Source organism: Ambystoma mexicanum, chromosome 13 (assembly GCF_040938575.1).
Source record: "Ambystoma mexicanum isolate Mex_15411 chromosome 13, UKY_AmexF1_1, whole genome shotgun sequence".
NCBI lineage: Eukaryota > Metazoa > Chordata > Amphibia > Caudata > Ambystomatidae > Ambystoma > Ambystoma mexicanum.
Genome location: NC_090938.1, coordinates 312,815,177 through 312,833,720, shown reverse-complemented (window position 1 = coordinate 312,833,720; position 18,544 = coordinate 312,815,177). Strand labels below are relative to the sequence as shown.

The 18,544-nt window shown below is 46.6% G+C and overlaps 1 protein-coding gene across 3 annotated transcripts in view; it reads right to left on the bottom strand.

The window, feature by feature from the left end:
- SLC12A6 (solute carrier family 12 member 6) overlaps nt 1-18,544 on the bottom strand; it is a 3,180,404-nt gene that overhangs the window by 1,314,135 nt on the left and 1,847,725 nt on the right. The window lies entirely within an intron of this gene.

Genomic DNA, 18,544 nt, shown 5'->3' with positions numbered 1-18,544 from the left:
ATGGTCTACTCTCTGGTCACATGTAACCGTCCTCCAGTTCTTCTTAATGATCTCTTTTATTCTGTTGCTTCGTTTAGAATATCTTGATACATAAACAAGAGGTGGTGCCATGTTGATTTTCTCTTTTAGTTTAAGAAGATCTTCTCTCTTCTGAGTCTCTTCTCGTGCCTCTGCTGCCTTTACTTCTTCTGTCGAGTATCCCTGACCTATAAACTTCTTTCCCATTTCTTCAACCTCTTTTTTGTAATCTTCTGTATTGCGGACAATCCTTTTCACCCGTAACATTCGACTGTACGGTACATTTTTGATGAGGCTAGGTTGATGAAAACTTAATCTGTGGAGGAGATTATTACGATCTGTGCTTTTGCAGAATATGTTCGTTTTGTACTCTGCTTCTGTGGCAATGATTTTAACATCCAGAAAGTGTATTGTCTTCTGTGAATATTTCTATGTGAAATGTATCCTTGGGTCTATTTCATTGACATATACTAGGAATTCTAACAGTTTGGTTTCAGTGCTTGTCCATATTCCAAAGATGTCATCTATATAGCTTATCCAAATTGCCAGGTCATGTTTCCATAGTGGATGCTGTAGGACATGGTCCATTTCAAATTTATGCATTAAGGCATTCACGTAGGTGGGAGCCATTGTCGCCCCATTGCTGTGCCTGCAACTTGTAGGTAGTTTTGTTCTTTAAAACGAATGTAGGAATGTTCTCCTATGAAATCTAGTAGTGCCAAGATGAATTTTATTTGGCCAGGTATTTCTCCTTCATTCAACAGTATCCATTCTACTGCTTCTCTTCCCAAATTGTGGGGAATTGATGCATATAGACTTTTTACATCTATTGTGAACAAAATGTTAGTTGGCATCAAATTGTATTCTGCAAAGATATTGAAGAAAATGGGTTGAGTCTTTTACGTACATGCATGTTTTTTTAATCAAAGGCTGAAGGAAGAAGTCTATATATTTTCCCAATGGTTCTAGAAGGCTGTTAATACCAGCCACTATTGGACTTCCTGGCGGTTTACATAGATCTTTGTGCACTTTTGGTAACGTGTAGAAATGAGGTATCCGGGGGTGGTTATTAGTTAAGAATTTCCTTGTGTTGTGATTGATCGATTCCAATTCTTCGTCTTTTTTTTTAAGTGTTCTTCAAGATTAGTTTTTATCTGGATTGTGGGGTCTAGGTCTAGTCTTACATATGTCTTTGCATCGCTTAGTTGCCTTTCGCATTCGCGCTCATAGTCAACAGTATTTATTAACACTAATCCTCCACCTTTGTCAGCTGATCTTAAATTGACTGACTCATCGCTGTATAGATTCTTGATAAGTTGGAGTTTGTGAGGTCGCATATTGCGATGTCCCGTTTGTTTGAATTTGATCTTCTCAAGATCTCTCGTGACCTGTTTCTGAAAAATGTCCACTGACAGAACCATGATTGGTGGAATAAAGTTGCTCTTGCTACTGAACTCTTTAAGACCAGAAGCATCTATTTCTTCTGTAGAGTCATTATCTAGTTTGCTAAAGAACACCTTTAGTTTCATTTTACGTACCAGTTTATACAGTTCTATTTTGGTGTCGAATAAATTACTGTTGCATGTTGGTACGAAACTTAACCCTTTTTGTAAGGTTTGTTTTTCTTTTTCGGTCAAGACTCTTGATGAGAGGTTAATTAATAAGTTCTCTTCTGTTGTAATCTTGTTTTCGGTCCTTCTCTTGGTTTTTCTCTTTCCCCTCCTTGTTCTCCTCTGCCTCTTTCTAAAAAAAGATTCTCTTCTTGAATTTGGAGTGCCTGTGGTCTCAGTTCTTGAAGTGCTACGAGTGTTCTCTCGTTCCTGATTTCCCAGTTCTCTCTCTGTTTCTGAACTCAATTTTTCACTGGTATTGTCTTGCTTGGGTTTACTCATTGGTGGTCCATACAGCTGTAGATTTCATCATTAAGATAATCGTATGTGTCTCTTTTGAAATTTCTGATTTTCTTTGTTTCCAAGTCAGTTTTGTATCCAGTTAACTTTGTATTAATATCTTCCAAAATTGTGTTCACTTCTTCTCTGTTCAGGGTTGCTACTAGTTCTTTTCCGATTTCCTGAAGTTCGATGTTCAGATCTTTGTAATTATTTGCAAGCTCTTGAATTGTGAGAAGGATTAAATCTAAAGAACACTTGTTCAAAATTGCTACCCACTTTTTTTTACAAATTCCTTACTTTCGTTGCACAATGTGTGGCGCAGCTGTATGCGTAAGCCCCTCGGGATAAGTTGATTTCTGTGGTATCTGCCCAGAGTAATGCGTGGAGCTTCCGATTGATCTCTTTGTGGATCAGGTATTCTAGTTTGATTTTTCGGGCTGGATCTTGTTTGGTTGTTTTGTTTGTGTTAAATTCTGAGGCATTGATCAGACCAAGTATTTTGTCCGCCTTTTCATGCCGAGAAGCCTAACGTCTCCGCTTTCTTTGTCGTCAAAGCTTCTATGTCTGCAAATGACATATGAATATTCACAGAAGACAATACACTTTCTGGATGTTAAAATCACTGCAGCAGAAACAGGGTACAAAATGAACATATTCCGCAAAAGCACAGATCGTAATAATCTCCTCCACAAATTAAGTTTTCATCAACCTAGCCTCATAAAAAATTCACTGTACAGTCAAATGTTACAGGTGAAAAGGAATGTCAGCAATACAGAAGATTACAAAAAAGAGGTTGAAGAAATGGGGAAGACGTTTATAGGTCGGGCATACTCGACAGAAGTAGTAAAGGCAGCAGAGGCACGAGAAGACACTCAGAAAAGAGAAGATCTTCTTAAGCTAAGAGAGAAAATTGACACAGCACCACCTCTTGTTTATGTATCAAGATATTCGAAACAAAGCAACAAAATAAAAGGGATCATTAAGAAGATCTAGAGGACGGTTACATGTGACCAGAGAGTAGAGCATCTCTTCAAAGATTACCCTACTTTTGCATATCAACAGAGCCAGAACCTCAAAGATAGACTTGTCAATACAAGACCCCCCCCACAGAAAAAGAAAATCACAGACAGAATTGGGACTTACCCATGCCTCAATTGCAGCAATTGCGGATACATCCAGAAGGGAGAAACGGTGAATCATCGACATACAGGAGAACGAATTAGGTTACGAAGCTACGCTACTTGTGACGCACATAGTATAATTTATGCAATCAAATGTCCATGTGGCCTCTACTACATAGGACAATCCCAAAGGGCTGCAAAAACCAGATGGAACGAGCACAGGTCGTGTATTCGCGACCATCATGCAAATTCAGCAGTTGCCAGACATTGGAAAAAACACAACCTGGCACAAATCAGGTTTATGATCTTGGAGGTCGTGAAGAAAAGAGACCCACATGAAAACATCCAGAAAAGACTGGACCAAAGAGAGACATTCTGGATAGACAGAATGAGTACACTTACACCAAAGGGACTGAATGAGGAAATGAATTACATGTGCTACTTGTAACAAGAAGAATTGAACAATGAAGGCTGTACACCTACCATTTATGCACCAACCATCCATGACAACTGGAGCACGATATATTTGCTGCTCCCTTCACAGGAACATACTACTTGGGGAAGAAGAATACTTCAGAGCCTTTAGAAGAACAGTATCAGAACTCTTTGATTAGAATTATTTTTACTTCAAATTGCAATTTTCAATTTGAATTTTGATTTTGGTATAATTAACATATTCTTTACCCATATGTAGAACATCATGAGTACTCTTGAAACTATGGATTTCTGCTGTGTAATGTATGTTTCCATCATGAATATTCCTGTTTTAACACCAGTTTGAAATGATACAATGACAATTCCACAGAGGGTTTGAGTGGTACATGCTCCAACGCGTGACCGCTACAACCCCTTCAATTACTAATTTTGTTTGATTACTTTGCTAATATGGATCAGAGTTGGTGCTGACATCAGATAACTGTATGTACCAGGAACAGTCCCCAATATACAATTTCTGCATTAGTATATCTAGGGCGGAGAAGACACAGCGAGAAATGGTCATGTTTGATCCTATTTCTTTTTCTACAGATTTACATACACACTTCCGTGCACATACCTGAATCTACATTCATGCATTAATCGCACAATTTTACAAGCATACACACCCCCCCATGCATTGCCTTGGTAACAATCCCGCCCTCCCGTTTCCATGGGAGGGTGGGCCGCGAGGCATACGTGCTCCGGCTGCACTGCCGGAGCGCGACGCCTCGCAGCGTCTCCACAGCAATGCTTTGTCATGCGCTGACACTGGAAACTGTGGCAATGTTGGAAGCAAGCATAGTTTCCTTCAGGTGGAAGCAGAGCACCAACATAATACTGAGAAAGCGATTAGGCATATTGAAAATAGTATGAAGTTTTGGGTGAAGCTTCTCTTGGCGATGATGGGACGAGGGGCAATGCTGAAAATGGTGGTACAGCCAAGACTTTTACACTATTTTGGGAACATTCCATACTTGATACCAAGGCGATTTTTTGCCAGGATGAATACTATATGCAGGGAATTCCTCTGGCATGGGATGAGGAACCGAGTGGCCCTTTGGCAGTTACAAAACCCATACGGGAAAGGGGGTATAAAATTGCCAAATTATGAAATCTATTACATAACAAGCTAGCTGCAATATGTAGCTAAATGGCTCTCTGAAGAACGAACCTTGGAGTCCAGGCTGCGATTGGATTGTGCCCCATTCTTCCTAAAGGAAATGATGTGGTTGCCCAGATCGGATATACAGGGGCGCCCAAAGATGATGATACTGGGGTGGGAAATATGGTAATGGAGAACCAATCCCTGTGCTCGCCGCAAGTACCACTAGTTGCACTGGCGGGACAAGAAAAGCAATTAAGAATGATAATCAGGAAACACTGGGAGCCGGTGGGGATAGCAACAATGGGTGACATATGGCAAGAGGGAAGCATAAAGGATTTTGAAGGGCTGGGGGAGGAAACTGGGTTACACACAGGACAGTATATTACATATCATAGGGAGGTGCGCCGAATCAAAGAGACGTGGTCTGAAGTAGTACTGGCAGATGAACCGGACACCACCATTGATATAATATATGATATAGCAGAAGGGGGACACGAGATATCTAGATTATTTGAGCTCATGATGTCCAAAGTGGGGAAGGAAGTGGTGCAGCTGAGACAGGACTGGGAAGAGGAAGTGGGGGCCCCTGATGAGTGATAGAATATGGGAACGAGCCCAAGAGTACCACAAAAAAGTGTCAAGGGGAGACCACCAGGGGGTGCAGAGATGCACTGACGCATCTGCACTAGTCTCCTCCAAAGGGCACCGTCAGAGGGACTTGAGCCCCCCCAGACCACCAGGAGTGCAGTGCCGACCCCCCCCACGCAGCCTGCTGACATCGCGGAGCCCCCGCACGCCCCAACTCTGGTCGCCCGACGCAGAGATTTTGCCGAGTTCTGGCCCCTTGAAAGAGGAGGGAGAGAGAGCTCCTCCTTCCCCCGCGCCGCGGCTCCCCAAGAAGTAACGGAGAGCCGCGGATGGGCTGGGGCCCACGAGAAGCGACCCCCCTCCACACTGGGCATCCTTGCGGCGGACCTTGCAACCATTTGAGCCTCAACCAAGACACGCATCGCCTCAGGCGCTTGACTGCTCTGCACCGGGAGGGAGAGCGAGCCCCACCTCCCCTGGCGCAGCGGCTCTACACTGGGCTCTGGTGATCTGCGGCCTACGTGACGCCCATACCAGCGCCGGACGGCGCAGAAGAGCGCCCCCCCCACCCCAGGACTCAGTGGTGGGGGATTTCCAGACCCATCGACGCCCGGACGAGATCACTCAGCATCTTTGAGTTTGTTTTCTTTTTCTGGGACCACAGCCTGGGGCCGTGTGCCGGGCCCTACGGCTTGTACTCCCCCAGGGGACACAGGCGGACTGGGGAACTGGCGCGGGAGCGCACACAGAGGGCGCAGATTGCTCCCTCAAAAGTTTTTGACCCCCTCACGACCCGCAGGGCCATTCTTCATTGCGAGCCCCTGAGAGCCCGGGCCCCCACCGGCAGAGCGAGAGAGCGGGAGCCTCCCCCTTGCAGGGGGGCCTACAGCAGTCCCTCCTTACCTCCCCCATTGGGCCTTCCCTGTATTCTGTGTTGCCCAAGAGAGGTGAGAAGAGAGCTCCGAGAGCTCCATGGGGTATGAGCGCGCCCCAGATTATTAATCAGCATTAAGGGCAAAGAGGATTACTACCGCACCTGCTGCCTGGCCCCACAACATTGTCCACCCCCTTGAGGTTTTTTTCGAGCAGAGGGGTCCCGACATAACATGGGGACAGAGAGCGATAGACCCCTGTTGGCCGTGGCCTGGAGTTTTGTCACGAGTAACCTCCCGCCTCAACAGAGAGTGCAGAATCAAGGCCGTATACAGAGAAGTCCCCCCGTTGCTCTCCCTCTAGAGTTGTTTGGAGGCCCAGCGGTGCAGCCCACTTGACCTGGGGCGTTCACGAGGAGACCTTGTGGAGATGGTCGGGGGGAGCCCATGAACTGGAAGGAATCCCTACAGAGATTTCGACGCATGCCCTCAAGCTCGCCAACCTGCCCCGAGATGGCGTCCCCGACGCATCAGGAAATGTCTGATACCAGCATAGTCACTAAAGGTATGGCTGACCTCTTGGAGGAAATAAGAGGCTTCAGAGTGGACATAACGATACGGTTGGACACCTTGGATAAAAAAGTGGACAATATAGATGACAGGGTCCAAATGCTTGAAATCAACACAGCCTCGAATTACATTTTTGAGACTCAATTCGACATGCGCTTATCGGAACTCGAGAGGAGAGAAGAGAAATGCTCCCTAAAGCTTGATGACTTAGAGAATAGGGAACGCCGCTGTAATCTGCGTTTTTGGGCTTCCCTGAGCGGGAGGGCGAAACGCAAATGGACATTATCAAAGCTGTTAATGCGGTGGTGGGAACTCTTTTTGAAGGTGCAAATACGAATGAACCTACTATCGAGAGAGCTCACAGAGCGGGTGCGGCTAACAGAGGCCCCAGATCCATTCTCGTACGATTCCATTATTTCACGGAGAAAAGCAAAATCTTGGAACTGGCACGTAAGAAGGGTCCGGTGGACTGGGAGGGGGCCCGGATTTCGGTGTATCAGGATCTGTCCGCCTTCACCCTGGCAAGACGTTGACTCTGCTCCCCGCTAACGAAAATGCTCCAAGCCAAGGGGGTTCGATACAGATGGGGATACCCTTTTTCACTTTCCTTCGAACTGGAAGGATAAAAATATGCCCTGGTCACGGAGGATGATATCCGCAGGGTGTCGGGAGAACTCCTCGATGAACCAAGGATGGAGGTGGGAGAGCAAGAGCGCGGAAGAGAGCCGGTTGGCCCCGGGGGGACAAAGGCTCCACAGGAGAGACGTAAAGTCCGAGGCCACAGGAAGTTTAGAAGAGTGGCTCCGACATCCCCTGGACAACCTGACACTTGAGGAACCACAGGATGCTTCACGGTCAAGTTTGTACTTTATTCCGAAAGGGGGAGCACTGTAAATGTTCACAATCTAAATGCGATAGGGGGGTGAGGGGGCTCAAGTTGTTGTTGAAGAGTTCAAGAGCCCGGAGGGGGGAGACACTGGTGGCCTGGTTCATCGACAGGATGAAGCCGCTGGTCTACCAGGCGTTCCGGGGGGTGGGGGGAGGGAAAAGTTGGGGTTTGTTCAATGGGGTTTTAGCTGGGACAAGCCAAGTTTTCTGGTCTGTTTCGTAACTACAGATCTGTTTTTCGACTATAGCAGGGGGTGGAAGTATTGCGGGAGCACTGAAATTAGTTGCTTTGTGGAGGGAGACATGAGCTTTTACCATCGCTGTGATGGTTGATTCATTTCAATTTTTGACAGTGGGTTCGTTAAATGTACGGGGGCTTAATTCTCCCACTAAAAGGTCGCTGCTGGTGAGGGAATTTTCAAGGCTCCGGCTCCACTTCCTATTCGTGCAAGAAACACACTGGGCCAGGGGCAAGGAACCAAAGCTGAGGGCTAAAACCATTGAACAGGTGTATGCAGCGTCCTTTTTGGCTAAGAAACGTGGAGTTGCCCTACTGGTCTCTCCCGGGGCCCATTTCGTACTCAAAGCTCAGAGGGCAGACCCAGAAGGACGATATATCATGGTCAAGGGGGAGGTGAGGGGTCAGTTGTTTACCCTGGTTTGTATATATGCTCCAAATGAGGCGCAAGATGGCTTCTGGGTGGGGATGAGAGAGAAAATTATAGCTTTTTCCGAGGGTACTCTACTGGTTGGTGGGGATTTTAACATGGTTCTTTGCCCTGAATGGGACAGGAAGTCGCCCAACCCATGTCCTAATCAGCGATTCCATAAAAAATTGGCTGAGGCTTTCCAAACAGTTAACGAAGATCTGGGTTTGAGCGATACACACCACACTAAGCAAGACCGTGATCCCGACTTCACATTTTTCACAAAACCTCATGCTACATTTTCCCGTATTGATTATATTTTAGTTGATTCCACGCTTCGGGGAGAGGTCACAGAATCGGGGGTGGAGGTTGTTCTTTGGACGGACCATGACTTGGTTAGAATAAAAATGGGTATCCCCCTGGCCCCGACACCCGGCTCCCTGTGGAGGTGTAACAACCTCCTTCTGCACGACAAGGAAGTGCGCCAATCCCTCCTGACAGTTATTACAGAATACTTCTCCATCAACAATAATGGGGAGGTCGGGGTCATGGGAGTCTGGGAGGCATTCAAGGCAACCATTAGGGGCATTCTCATTGAGACAGGTTCGAGGAAAAAGAGGGAGAGGGGCCATGAGGAGAAACTATTGAAGGAAAAGATAGAGGCTATCCAACCGGGTGGGAAATTAAAAACGCAAATGTTCCCCGGAAAGTGGGAGGAGCTTCAAAGGTTGCGCTCAAAGTTGGCAGACCTCCAGGTGGGACAAACGGAAAGAAAGCTGTCCTTCCTGAAACAGAAGTACATGGAAGAAGGGGAAAAAGCAGATAAGATATTAACTTGGAGGCTTCGCGAGCTCAGAAACAATAGAAGGGTGAATTCCATCCGTTCACCGGGAGGCGAATCGACGCTAAGAGATAGTAAAAAAGCTGAACATTTTCGGCAGTATTATGAGCACGTGGATTGCTCGGAGTAAGCAGGGGATGGAACCGAGATTGACAACTTCCTGGACACCCTCCCGATTCCCGGCCTCTCACCCGAAAAAGCAAGTACACTAGAACGCCCCGTAACCCCGGAGGAGATAATAGACACTATATACTCTTTGAAGAGTGGAACAGCCCCAGGGGATGATGGGTTCACAGTCAAGTTTTACAAGACCTATCGGTCAACGCTAGCCCCGTTTATGGCTAAGATGTTTAACTCAGCACTTGATCAGGGCAGCCTCCCACCCTCGATGATGTCTGCACTGATAGTAGTACTCCCCAAAGAGGGGAAGGATCCTTCCCAGTGTCACTCATATCGCCCTATATCCCTTCTTAACGTGGATGTTAAGATCCTGGCTAAACTTTTAGCAAATAGACTGGCGAAGCTCCTCCCCTCCCTAATACATGGAGATCAGGTAGGCTTCATTCCAGGACGCCAGGGTTCGGACAATATACGGAAGACCCTAGACCTCATGCACGAGGCTTCAAGGCAGGGGGTGGAGGGCTACTTGCCGGCATTGGACTCTGAAAAGGCCTTCGACCGTGTCGAATGGCCTTATATGGGTAGAGTTCTCCAGAAAATGGGCCTGGGGGACAACTTTTGTGGGTGGGTCTCAGCACTAAATAATGGTCCTACAGCAAGAGTTTTGGTCAATGGTGGCACATCGGAACCCTTGGCCTTATCTAGAGGAACCCGGCAGGGCTGCCCTCTTTCACCCCTTCTATATGCTCTGGCAATGGAGCCCCTGGCCATAGCGATTAGAGCGGACCAGGAAATCACAGGGATACGTTGTGGTGATTGCGACTTTAAACTTTCTCTGTTTGCAGACGATATCTTGGGCTACCTAACCAACCTCCAGGTTTCACTACCTAGACTGTTCGATCTTATAAATTACTATGGTGCCTTTTCGGGACTTAAGATAAATGCGTCCAAGTCTAGCATTATGCCTTTGGGTCCTGGGGACCAAGATATTGGGGATCGCTCCGAAATATTGGGAGTAAGAATAGAACAAGTGTCCACTGGGTATCTGGGTACCTGCATTCCTAGGAACCTTTCACTGCTATACCAGTGCAACTTCCCCAAAATTTTGGCCAAGATTAGCAGCGATCTCAAACGTTGGGCACCTCTTACACTCTCTTGGTTTGGGCGTATGGTTACGGTTAAAATGAACGTCTTGCCTCGCATACTGCATCTCTTTGCAGCCCTCCCCGTGGTGATCCCCGACGCCTTTTTCGAGGTTTTACAATCCCGAGTCCTTCAGTTTATATGGGACGGGAGGATAGCAAGAGTCAAGTTCTCCACCTTGACCCTTCCGAAGTCTCATGGTGGATTCGGCCTTCCTGACTTTAGGCTATACTATAAAGCAGCTCAGCTCCGGGTGATGTTGGAACATATGAGAGAAGATATGAGGACATATTGGACATACATTGAAGATATCCACACCCACCCGAAAAAAAGTCAGAGACCTGCTATGGGCCTCCCCTAAAGCCCTCCCCTCCCACCTCAGAACACACCCTACATTAGCGGTCCTATGGGCAGCCTGGAAACCGAATAAAGATAACAAAATGCTGTCATCCTGGCCGTCCCCTTTAACGTCATTGTGGGGCCCCCCTGTCAATCTAGACACCAGAGGCTTCCGTGATACCCAAGCATGGTCAGACATGGGTTTGGAGAGGATTTCCCAACTCTCCCGCGAAGAGGGCTTCATAGACTACGACCAATTGAGTGAGGCACTGGGCGACAAACCACCCTCGATCTTTGAGTATCTGCGCTTGAAGGGAATTCTGACTCACCCTCGGTGGGCTGACAACCTCAAACGCCCCCTCACCCCCTTTGAAGATATAATAGCTAAAAGTGTCTCTCGGCTCCCTATCTAAGTTTTACAGTACACTGATAACGGCTAACTTGGAGGGTAGACAACCCTTTAAACAAATTTGGGAAGAAAGGCTGGGCATGACGCTGGATGACCACACATGGAGGGTAATTTTTAAAACTATATTCACGGGTTCTCTGTATACTGCTGCCATGGAGCACAGCTTCAAGATTCTCCATTCCTGGCATCGCCCCCCGGACACCCTGTCCAGAATGTTTGTAGAGGTATCCCCCTTCTGTCCTAGGTTATGTCTCCAAAGGGGCACCTGGTTCCATATGTGGTGGGGATTTCCGGTCATTCAGGTGTACTGGTCGGAACTGCTCAGCTGGATTAAGGACATAGAGGGGTTCTGCCCATCCCTACTCCCCCTGGAAATCCTCCTGGGTACCCCCATGCCGGAGACGGAACAGAACACATTCCCAAGGGTCATTGGGGCCATGTTGAGGGCGGGGAGGTTAGCACTGGCCCAAAAGTGGAAAAGCGCTCTAGCACCATCCAAGGAGGAATGGCTTTGTAAATTAAGGTCGATTTTCACCTATGAAAAGCTTACAGCAGTGAAAAACTGCGGTTCTCCTCCATGATGACTGCGTTTCAATGCGTCTGTAAAATATGCTTTTATTACGTATCCTCTGTATCCATCTCAGCACTGGCCCCAGAGTTAGAGTTTGGCTCTCAGTTTGCTTTGAATCAAGCGGACCCCACGATGTCAAAAGTGCATAACAATGTATACAACGATGTTTGAATGTTCTCTCGGCAACTTTCATAACCTGCACAACCTCAAGACTTGGTATGCTGCAAAGTTGGGGGAGTGGGGAGGGAGGGGGGATGGGATTAAGAGATAAAAATGTTGACATCTTTGTTTGCTTATTCTAGGGCATGCGGGGATTGCTGGTGCACCCTACCTTGTATGTACAATGTCAATAAAAAACAAATTAAAAAAAAAAGTGTCGAGAAACGCAAGACTGCAGCAGATACTATTATAAATAACCCACAGGGCGTACATGACACCGAAGAGGATAGCCAAATTTAAAAACACAGGACGACAAGCATGCCCCAAATGTGATTAAGAAAATGCCGGAATGGTGCATATGTTCTGGTCATGTCCAGTGATTGAAAGATTTTGGGGAGAAGCAGCACATAGGTTGGAAGAAAAAGGGGTTAAGATAGTGGTGGACACGGTGTGGGCAGGCCTGGTAGGAGGGTTCCCCAGATCACATAAGTTCAAGCATGTGAGTAAGCTAAAAGACCTGGCCTGGCGTACATACTTGCAAAGAGAAGAATCGCTATGGAAGCATGCCATAGACCAGAATAGAAGTATGGTGGAAAGACCTACAGAAATTGGCTGAGGCAGAAACCACAGTCTGGCAGGAAGCAAGCTATGCGGGGGGTGGGGGGGATGCAGCAACCTTGATGGCGTGGAAACAACTAATAGCTGAGGTATTTGGGCCCACGCAAGACTGGTCCAGTGATCGGGACCAAACAAAAACCATGGATGAGGACTCCATACTACAAGACATAGGAACAAAACATGAAGGAGAGTAGGCTCGGAAGGGGGGGGGAGAAGCAGTGGGCATGGATAAAGTGAAGTATCAAATGTTATGTTCACTGCAAGTTTGGTTTGTGTTTGTTGAAATATATTAAAATCAATAAAAAAAAAATTAAAAAAAGAATAGTTTCCTTCTTTTGCCTTTAACGGGCTAGTGTTCATCCGAGATGGCCACCGGATAAATAGGGGGAGGAGACTTGCATCTTTGAGTTGTATCCGTCTTAGTTGTATGCTCACCAGCGCTCAGTGGCTTGTCTACTGATGGCTTTCCCTGTGTATTCTAGTTACCCACTTTTCCGTTTTTTTCTTTGTTTCCTCCAAGTATCTACCTCTGTGGCAGTCACTCGTTGGGCAGAAACCTGTGCAGTTCCCTTAGGGACCACTGCAAAAGGCTTAGGACTACAGGTGTTGGCAGTAAACCCAATTGGTAGCAGTCTGCACCACCCAGATTTACCTGGTAGCTGTGGCTGAGCAGTCAGACTTCTCTCAAGAAGAGTTAGACAGTATATAGAGTATACAAAATAGGTGCAAAGATACAGTAGCGCAAGCAAACACTGACCAGAGCTTTGGTATAAAAGTATATAATTATTTATTTAAAACCACACTTGTAAAATACACTAACACTAATATGGCAAGCAAGTTCAAACAGTCACTATCAATATATATACATCCCTGATTACTTATTGAACAAGTCTTAGTTTAAACACCACTTATTTGCAGACAGAGGTGAGCGCTTAACCTATGATGGCACTCCAATAAGTTAGTTAAAAAAGGAGGGAAAAGGCAGAATTAGGAAAGCACACAATACCAACACTTTTAAAAGGACCACAGCAAGTCAGGAAAGGCAGAGTCTACTGTAGAGCAAGAAAGATCATAGGCCAGGTCCACTCTTGGAGAGAGCAAGGCGGAATGTGTCCAAGATCACACAGTTGAATTATACTTAAAAAGTCTTTGCAGATAGTTCAAAAAGAGTTGGATCAGTTCAGAGAAAGCTAGTTAACAGGTCCCAGGTCACCCCAGGATAGAGAGTCAAGGATTTACGTGACACCTTGAACAGTCTGTTGCAAGGGATGCCAGGCAGGACACAGTACCTGAAATGGTGAGAAAGCTCCAGCGGGGGCAGCTGTACCTGGCAGCGGGTGCAAGTCAGTGCTTCATCCAGGGGAAGAGAAGATCTCGACGTGGAGGAAAGCTGGAGGTCGTTGCACTGCCAGGGAAGAAACCAGCCGCGGAGTTCCCGGTTAAAAGGTACTACCCTTTTATTCGCGGTAGTGGTGAAGCATGGCTATCCGGCCACCGGGGTGCTTGGCACAGGCGATTCGACCACGAGACGATCCAGGAAGGCGAAAAGAGGGCAAACTGGTTATCCCCACCAGTTCAAAGGAAGAAGACTCTCTGGGATGAAGATCTTCTCTGTCGTCGGGAAGTGGTGAGGCGGTTCAGCAGGGCTCCACCGGTGGTGTTGTCGTTGCAGGTCAGCTCAGCTTCTCCCTCTTCGGATTCTTTGGTCCTGTGGCGACTTCTGAAGTTCCAGTCCCCAAAGCCCTGCTTTTATGCAGAAAACCCCCATTCATCAGTCCTAGCTGTCACTCAAACATGCTAAGTGGTGAGCCGGGCGGCTCACCACAGGGCCAATCACACAAGAGTGCGACTTGAGTTGCCGAGGCAACTCAGTCCAGGGTGCCTAAACCCCCCCCTCCCACACATCCTGTAGACCCAGACAGAGTGGCACCACTTTTGGGGGCTTCTGTGCAGAAGCCCGCCAAAAGTGGAACAAAGGGCTCGACTTGGGTTGGAGTTACAGAGGCGAACACAAACGCCATTTTAAAACCGAGTCCTGGCAAAAAGACCCAACCGGGGAGTAAATATTAAATAAATAACCCAGCGGTATCTTTAACATTGCACCAAAAATGTGCTGCGTTTAAAATGAACGGGAAAATTACATAGGAAATATTCCGGTGGAATATTTCGCGTGCTAACCACTGCCACCAGCCAGAAACTCGACGAGGGGTGACTGCAAAGTGCCCCCTCGAAAAACAGACCCAGGGGCAATCTAATTACCCCTACCAGTACTTCCACAATATGATGGTTTGTACTGGTTCTGTTCACAATTTAAGACTAGTAAAGTCAATGGTGACTTTACATGCCCTGGGAGACGGTAGTCAGTCCCACGGTATGGAGTCTATGTTTGGGGGTCACTATGACACCCCTGTGTTACTGCACTGAGGGTGCTGTGTAACACTTACCAAAAACACATGAAACCCTATGGAGTAAAAGACCCCATAGCCCATAAAACACATTACAAAGTCAAAGGATATCTCAAATCATGTCTAAAAGTGGGAGAAAAAGAGTCTCACTCTTAGCAGGAGAAAAAATAAACCCCAAAAATCCAGCAAAGCTGCTGGGGGACTCACTAGGTTTGGGAAATTAGTCTATACCGAGAGTTCTCCCTAACACTCGTTTGGCTTCTAGCTCGCTTCCTTCACCGCTCGTAAACTACAGGTTTGCATACTTCTGTTTTTTCCCTGTTACCTGATTCTATCTAGGTAAGTTGGCCTTTTCTTCCCATCACTACTTTGTAAACTTTCTGGCTCAACCTTTTTTTTCTGCGACTTGCGGTTCTCCTTCATCTGATCTTGTTGACAGACGTGTACTCTTACGGCTTCTGTTTACTTCCGCTCTTTCCTCTTGTATTTGCCTTTTTGTACTCCTTCCCTTGCTGTCCTTACCTTTGATCCTCTTGCACCATCCTCTCTTATCTCGTCATTTTCTTCTGTTACCACGCTTCTGCGGTTACTCTGTATTCCTGTGTACTACCACCATCGGTATTGGTCTCTTGTCTTCTGGAGACTATACCCAGTCCATCACAGCCCTCCAGACACCGTAAGGCATCCTAAGGAAGGTGTACCCATTGAAGCATTTATTATCCTGGTTCCTCAAACTTTGTCCAGAGCGGACAAATTTACTTCCCGGAGTGTCCTGCACTGACTATCAGCATAATTGGACAAGAAGGTACTTGAACAATTCTACAGCGTTCAGGGTTTTTTCTACCTTTGAGGCTTTTTCCCTGTATTTGGGGGGGGGAGGCTCCCCCGGGGGTCCCCGGACTTAGGTTAATTTCTGGTCACAGTGGCCTCCGAGGGGGCTCGTCCTTACCTACATCAGAAAAAGAAGGAAAGGAAGCCCAAAGAACTTCAAAGATTTTGTAAGAAGAAGGAACCCGAAGATCAAGACTGCTCTTTTGAAGTGAGAGGAGAGGAGGAGGATCTGGAGAGACCCATAGAGTCTGACAGTATACAACGCCAAACAAATACACCCACGGCATCCCTGGAGCAATTTCAAGAGATGTATAATGCCTTACAAGGATTGACAGCTGAGATACAGAACCTTCGGGCTGAGAACGCGACATTACGCCAACAAGTAGTAGCCCTGGATTAACACTGAGGTGACCTCCCACCCACTCCATTTCCTTTTGGGAAGTACGAAGGAAACCCTAAATTGCTCAAGAAATTTGTTGATGCATGTTCTGTTTATTTTTCATTTAGACCCAAGACTTTTGAAACTGACAGAGCTAAAGTAGGATTCGTGATCTCGAATCTAACAGGGAATGCTTTGGCTTGGGCAACCCCTTTAGTTACCAATTCGTATCCTTCAGTTGGTGACTATGATGTATTCGTAAACAATTTTAAGGTCCATTTTGAAAGACCGGAAGTTCAATTCTCTTCATCCGAGGCAATGTTGGACACCCGCCAAGGTCAGCAAGATGTACAGTCGTATGCTACCAATTTTCAGAGACTTTCGGTCTATTCAGGTTGGCCAGACTCTGCTCAACAGACATTGTTTTGCCGAGGATTGCACGAAGAAATCAAAGATGAACCAGCAAGGATCGCAAGACACAACACCTTCCAGGAGCTAGTCAGCTTAGCGCTCCAAATCGAGTTCAGACTAAACGAGAGACGTCAAGAACGACAAAGGGGCCGGATCTACCCACCAATACCGGTTCTACCTTCTACTACCAAACCCAGGGACACACCTGAAGAACCTATGCAAATAGGAGCGGCTTGTGGACCTCTCACACCAGAAGAAAGGAAGAGACGTAGAGAGAAGGGATTGTGCCTATATTGCGGCTCGTCTAAGCATCTCCTTAGAGATTGTACTGAAGTACATCGTAGGCAGGGAAACGCTCCTCCTCGTTCCTCAGCAGGGAAGTTAACGAGGAAAACAAGGAGTCCCTGCAACAATACTCAACCGAGGGTCCAAGGCAACGGTCAACTTATGGTTTATGAAGTGACCTTCCGTATCCCTCCTGATCCACCTCTGACAGTGCTGGTTATGCTCGATTGCGGGGCAGCCTGAAATGTCATTGATATCACTTGGGCAAACAAACCTCACCTTCAACTCAGACAAAAGGAAAGACCAATCCCGGTGGAAGGAGTTGACGGGGAACCTTTGTCATCGGGTCCCATAAGTATGGAGACCAAACCGGTCCAGATAACCATGGCAGGGCATACAGAGTTTTTGACTTTTGATGTCATCAGAGCAGCGCATTTTCCGGTAATACTGGGAATTCCATGCTTGCGTTTACACAACCCTCAGATTGACTGGAGGGCCAATCATGTGAGATTTGCATCTGAGTACTATGCCCAGAATTGTCATAAGGGAGCGGGGATCGAAAACCTACAGGGAAATTCTGCTACCTTAACCCAAGTCTCTGTGTCCTCTGTGCCTTTAGTTTATCAAGACTTTGAAGAAGTATTTAAAGACAAAATACCCAAACTCCTACCTCCACATCGCCCAGAAGACTGTAGTATCGACCTCAAGTCGGACAGCCCCATACCTTTTGGCCGTATGTATCCGTTATCCTTGCCAGAAAAGGAAGCCCTAAGGGAAACCTGCAGAATGGACTAATACAAGAATCTAAATCACCTGGAGGTGCTTCTCTATACTTCATTTCTCAGAAAGGGACGTCGGAGCTATGTCCATGTATTGATTACAGAGGCTTAAATCAGATCACCGTACGTGACCGCTATCCCATGCCCCTCATCCGGGATATTTTGGAAGCAGTTCAGGGATCGCATGTCTTCACCAAACTAGATCTGATGGGAGCATTTCATTTGTTAAGAATCAAGAGGGGTGATGAGTGGAAAACGGCATTTCGAACCCCGCTGGGGTTATTCGAATATTGAGTCATGCCATTCGGGTTGGTGAACGCCCCCGCGGTATTCCAAAGGTTCGTAGACAAGCTGTTCCTCAGATCTTCTCTATATTTCAGTGGTTGTCTACCTAGACGATATTCTGGTATTTTCCTCCAACATCAAAGAACATTGGGGCCATGTAAAGGAAGTGCTCAAACGGTTGAAAGAAAATCAACTGTATGCTAAGCCGAAAAATGTGTGTTCGAAGAATCGGAAGTCTCCTATTTAGGTTATATTTTGTCTGCTGAAGGCATAAAGATGGACCCTGAGAAGATGAGAGCAATCTTGCACTGGGCTGAACCTACGTCCGTGAAAGAAACACAAAGATTCCTTGGACTAGCAAATTTATATCGACGGTTTATACCTCATTTTTCAACCATTGTGTTACCCATTACTTAAGAAGTGGGTTCCGTTGAAGTGGAACCTGGTTGCTCAAAAGGCATTCCACCAACTTAAGAACTTGTTCACTTCGGCTCCCATCCTAATCCAGCTAGATCAATCACTCCAGTTTATCCTCGAAGCAGATGCTTCTGGGGGAGCCATTGGAGCAGTCCTCTTACAAAGGATCCATGATGGTCTGGAACACCCAGTTGCATATTTTTCACGCACATTGACTTCTAGTGAGAGAAATTATTCTGTGCTTGAGAAAAAGCTATTGGCAATCATGCACAGAGTGGAGACATCTTCTCCAAGGAGCCACACATCCTTTTGTAATCCGAACAGATCAATGCAACCTGAAGGTAGTAAAACAGATGGAATGTACCAATTCCTGC